At 37.1% G+C, this 6053-nt stretch overlaps 1 long non-coding RNA gene across 1 annotated transcript in view; it reads right to left on the reverse strand.

The window, feature by feature from the left end:
* LOC122231198 overlaps positions 1 to 6053 on the reverse strand; it is a 419598-nt gene that overhangs the window by 192743 nt on the left and 220802 nt on the right. The gene's annotated exons all lie outside the window — the stretch shown is intronic.

Here is a 6053-nt window from a genome sequence, read left to right on the forward strand (position 1 = left end):
GAATAATTCCAAATCTAATCTCTCATTTGGTTTTCACTAGAACTTGACAATCAACAGCCTTAACCAGAGATGGCTACCATTTTGAGCGTGCTATGTAGTAAGTGGATCGGTGATATGTGGATGTCATGTCGTGGTGTAAAGAATGCTATATCTGTGGCATATGTACCACTGGCTGAAAGTTACAAAAGCACAATAGACATTTTCTTTTCCTGCTTATCTAAGAATCTTAAATATATATTCTAGCACAAACTATTTAATTCCATGGTTGGAAGAAAAGTCTGTAAGTTCATGATTGGTCCACTTATAGAATCAAAGATAATTGTTCTGGGGCACCTGGGTGGCTCAGTCAGTTAAGCATCCGACTTTGGCTCAGGTCATGATCTCACAGTTCGTGGGTTCAAGCCCCGTGTTGGGCTCTGTGCTGACATCTTGGAGCCTGGAGCCTGCTTCGGATTCTGTGTCTCCCTCTCTCTCTGCCCCTCCCCGGCTCACACTCTGTCTCTCTCTGTCTCTCAAAAATAAATAAATGTAAAAAAGAAATTAAAAAAAGATAACTGTTCCATGTTGGCAATAATTTTATATTATTCTGATTATTATTTGAGCATCAATTACATTCTAAACATTTTTCTATACCCTCTCCCTTGTTGTGGGAATAATAGTGGACTCCTGCTATTAAAATGGTTTCTCTCATAGACCACCACTTCAATATTTTAGTGTATAACTATACCTATGCCAGATCTGGTAAATCATATACATTTATACCCTAAAATATATTCTGAAACTATACAAAATGCCAGCTATGGTGTGAGCTTTGATGACATGCTACAAATCAAGGGAGGCCCATATACTATGTCATAAAGTTTATATTCTAGTTGTCTATATGAACAGTGAAAAAGCTAAAACCCATTTTCTGTATGTTGTATGAATGCATACATACAAACATTCAGTTTACATATCTCACTTTGATTTCTCTGAGCATCTTACTTTGAATATCAGAATCACAACACTTTTATTAGTGTTTTCAGTCTACCAGAAATTTCAGCCTACTAGATAAAAACTAGAACTAGAATCCCCAATTTTAAACAAAATCCATCTTTACATCTGTTTTTTATTCACTGTAAGTTAAACTTACAATTTATGATAATGATGCTGAAGGAAAATATCTCAAGGTTATTCTCCAGAACATACAGTATTGGGATTGAAAGCAATTAACAGTTTAGAAGTCTAGTGAAATCCTCATGTTTAGGATTAGAAAGATCTGTGTTCAAATTCTACTCCAATAGCAGTGTGTCTTTGAAAAAGTCACTCACGCCAAATAAGCCTCAGTTTCTACCTCTACCAAATGGAAATAATAAAAATAATAATAAAGAACCACCATAACCTGCTGTTATGCTAATTACATGAACTCAGGCATGCAACTTGCTAGAGCAGTGAGTCAGTGCTGGCTAGCACTTTGTATATTAGCTTGGAACAATAGCTTAGTATCTGGATCTTCAGACATTCTGTATCCAAAATCTTTCTACCACCAGATGGAATATCTCAGCTGGTAGGTTTAGAAGCTTAGAGATGGTTCTGAGTTACAGAACAACGTAGCTATACCCGCAACTTGCAAATGAACTATGTTCCCTCCTCTACCATTGCACATAAGAAAGAACGTTACTGCAAGGAATAAAGCATCTGGTATACTTTGGAGAAACCAAGCATAGCTGCTTTTTAAAACAGAAACATGTTTTTTTTCTTCTATATGTAACAAGTCAAACAGGAATTTTTAAAAATATTACTGAGTTTTCCCCCAAAATTGTGGGTGACTTTCTCACTTTCCAATACATTGATTCATTACTGCTCACCTACACAGCATGAACTGAACAATTAAGACAATATTATTGGTTCATGCTCTTACTTAACTTTATTTTTAAATCTGTGCCTCATTTATTTCCTATACAGCAGAAAGGAGAATGTAATACTAAATCCTTTTAACTGTTTTGCATCTATTGAAGTCTCATTTAGAGTTATGCATTTCTAATAAACATTTCACATTTCGTGTTTCTTGTGGTAAGAATCCAAGGCAATAAATTGCCCATCATGAAACAGAATATTTGTGAAAACTAGATTGCAATAACCAGTTTTTGCACCACTGACATGACAGAGAAGAATGTGATATCTATAAGAATTACTGTTTAGCATGCTATTTAAATTCCTTCCAGAAGGACTATCACAAGGTATCAGAAAAGCCAGTTGGTCATTATTAGATTCAAGATGAGGAAGTTAAAGCAGATAGAAAATGTACAATATGAGAACATGGCTCTTTCCAGGGGAATAAGAAGTATCTCCTGATAGCTCTGTATAAGTTGATAAAGATTTATTTATTGCACTGGGGTTTTATTGTCACAGCCCCACACCTAAAATACAAAATAAATCTCATAGCTCACAATCAAACTGCACAGGGGTTTCTTTTGTACATGTATTTTGACCATAGCTCCATTTAAACAAATATGTAAGGTTGTGATGCATTTCCAATAATGCTTCTCAACTCACCATTCATTACTTTCAGCAGGGAAAGATTATTCTCTGCCTACCTAGCCCACATTTAGCCCCTGTGAGCTGCCCTGTTTAAATGGGTCATGAAAAACGAGAGCACATATTCCCTACTTTAGGAAGAATGAAACTCAGGGATTATTTCCTCAGCTACAATGTCACATCATGCCTCCCATATTTGGAAAATAATGTCTTTCACATCATTTTCCCCTTTTTCATCAGAAGAGCATCTACCCTCAAATGTTAGAATTGTAGAGGAACTGCTAAAATTTGGAAGTAAAGAGGCCAGTGTATGCTTTCTAGGGTGTTGTGACCTGGCTGCACATTAGAATCATTTGGGAAGCCTTTGTAAAGTATCAATGCACAGATCTCATCTCTAGAGACTGAGATTCACTGGGTTTGCAATGGAGCCAGAGTATCTGTTTCTTCCAGCAGATGGCACTATATCTGGAGAGAGGCTTGGGGCACGGACTGGTAAGAGAACCTGGAGGGAGATGCTGTTCTCAGTGGGCACTCAGTGAAAGACACCGAGGGCAAAAGGATGGGTCAGTTACTCTCAGAACTCACTTGTATATTAAATAAATAACAATGAGAAGTCATCTGACTCCTATTTCTACAAAAGGTAACCAGTTAAAAACTCCTCTTACATTAAGCCTAATAACCAATACAATCAAGATTGTCTTGTTAGTATAAAATGACAGATTATAAAATGATTTCTTTTTACTTTTTTTTTTGGTTTTAAGTTCACAATAATTAAAATAAATGATAAAAAAGCTACTAAAAATTTCTCAGAACTAGGACAAATATCTACACAAAAGAAATATTCTCAGGATGATATATTTTGTTCAAAAGTGTTTCCACCTCTATCAGTCTAATTCCAAAGAAAATAAAGCCAATACATCATTTCTTACTAGGCTTACAAATGAGATCATTTTGATATCCATTCATACTTCCAATGTGTTGGGAACATTGAGACAATATTCAAAAATCTCCAAGTAATAGAGTAAACTGCACATTGTGATCATCTTTTTAGCACAAATAAATATTACTTCTAGGAACCTTCATTTGATGGGGGAAAAAAACCCTTATTTGATTAATTAAATAAGAGAGCTACATGCACTGGCATTTCCTCTAGGATGGTGGAGTAGCACATCTCAGTCTCACAGACAATCTGTTGTTATTCACTGATAGTGAGTTTAGCTCAAACTTCTCTTTCAGGGCACATGGGTGGTTCAGTCACTGGTTGAGCGTCCAACTTCAGCTCAGGTCATGATCTCATGGTTGGTTGGGAGCCAGATTTTGGCTGAGGTCATGATCTCATAGTTCATGGGTTCGAACCCCATGTGAGGCTATGCGTTGACAGCTCAGAGCCTGGAGCCTGCTTCAGATTCTGTCTCTTTCTTTCTCTCTCTCTCTCTCTCTCTCTCTCTCTCCCTCTCTTTCTCTCTGGCCCTCCCCCGCTCATACTCTGTCTCTCTCTGTCTTAAAAATAAACATTAAAAAAACAAACAAACAACTCTCTTTCCAAGCTGATCTTCTCTGCAAACTTTGTTTTTAAAATTCTTCTTTTGGGGGTGTGCCTGGGTGGCTCAGTCGGTTAAGCAACTGACTTCAGCTCAGGTCATGATCTCACAGTTTGTGAGTTCGGGCCCTGAGTCGGGCTCTGTGCTGACAGCTCAGAGCCTGGAGCCTGCTTCAGATTCTCTGTCTCCTTCTCTCTCTGCCCCTCCCCAACTTGTGCTCCGTCTCTCTATCTCTCTCAAAAAATAAATAAACGTAAATAATTTTTTTTCAATGTTTATTTATTTTTGAGAGGGAGAAAGGGAGAGAGAGAGAGAGAGAGAGAGAGAGAGAGAGAGAGAGAGAGATTGAATGAGCATAGGAAGGACAGAGAGAAAGGGAGACACAGAATCCAAAGCAGCCTCCAGGCTCTGAGCTGTCAGCACAGAGTCCACTGCGGGGTTCGAACCCATGAACTGTGAGATCATGACCTGAGCCAAAATCTGACATCCAACCAACTGAGCCACCCAGGTGTGCCTCTGCCAATTTTGTGAATATGTGTTTCTCAATTGAGAGATCCATCACAGTTACATAGAAACAGATGCTGGTTGCACATCGACTCATAGTCGTAAAACCTAGAAAATAGTCTACCTCTGTTTGAATCTCTTCATGACAGAGGTTTCTTTTTAATTCTTATTACTAAACATAGCAAATGCTGTGGATTTCCTATAATTTTTTCAGTGAGCTTGTCTACCTTTTTCATCTTGTAGAAAACAAACAAATAAGCAAACAAATTAAGCTTGTGTAACAGCCAGAGTTCATGCTTCATAGGAGTCTTGGAGATGATACATTTTTTTTTAACATTAATATGAATAGGTTTGGTCCTCTCCAAGGTTAATTTTTCTTGCTTTACTGGGATTTAAAATGAAATATCTCATGAACTTTTGGTCTCTTTCAACATGTCATTTGATGCTGTGTCAGAAAGTCACACATCTTAAGTACTTGTATTTTAAAATAATCTCATACAATTGATCCCTTAATTTATGGCTCAGTATTTCATCTGCTTTATCTAAGCACTTTGATCTCTTTTGGAGAAATTATGTTCTCAGGTTTTCGGCAATGTTTTATGGTGACTCTGCCTTTGGTTTAGAGGCAGGGGTGACGTTATTCACAAAATCTGTAAGAATCCGTGATGCCATTTGGTTAGGCTGGGGTACGATGTCTCCTTGAACTTATTTTTCAGCTGTGGAAGGAACCAGCTAATGAAGCTGTTGCTACCCTATAACTAGATGTGAGTCTCACATCTTTCAATACAGTGGACATTAACTCTTTTGATGGCAGCTGACTTATTCTAATAGGCAGCAACAGGATGAATTTGAAAGAGCATTTATTTCACAAGCATTAGTTGCATATTAATGCATAATTAGTAAGTAGACATGTAGGGGAAATAAGTAAAATCTCTGAACCTGTCCTTAAAAAACTCACAAAAAAGAGGAAAGAGCTATTAACAAATAAGCCCTAGAATTTATTAAGTGAACTCCCAAATAGAGAAAAGTAAACTAATACAGTAGCACACACATATGCACACAATGGTACAAAGAAATTGTTGGGGGCAGGAATTGTTCATGAAAGGTTTGCAGAATTCCTGCTTTACTTTGGGTTTAAAGGAAAAACAGGAGTAAAAAATTAAAGAAATAATGCAAGCAAATTTAAATAATATATACCATGTGAAAGATTCAGAAGCATGGAAAACCTTGTAACATTATGGTAGATTGTATTTTTCTAGGAGGCCACTCAAATACATCTTATTCCAAAAGCACATATGATGTGATATTATCACTCATCTTTTAGACAGCTGGGGTCTGTGTAATTTTCCTGGTCTGCACAAACTCATATCTGCACAAACTCATAACTATGGAGGAAGTGATATAAGGTAACTTCTAAGTCTAGATCCTAAAGACAATATGGCTTCTGTCTGGATCTCTTGGGATGCTAATTCTTGGAATCAGGTACCCTAC

The sequence above is a fragment of the Panthera tigris genome, chromosome D1 (assembly GCF_018350195.1).
Source record: "Panthera tigris isolate Pti1 chromosome D1, P.tigris_Pti1_mat1.1, whole genome shotgun sequence".
In the NCBI taxonomy this organism is placed as follows: Eukaryota; Metazoa; Chordata; class Mammalia; order Carnivora; family Felidae; genus Panthera; species Panthera tigris.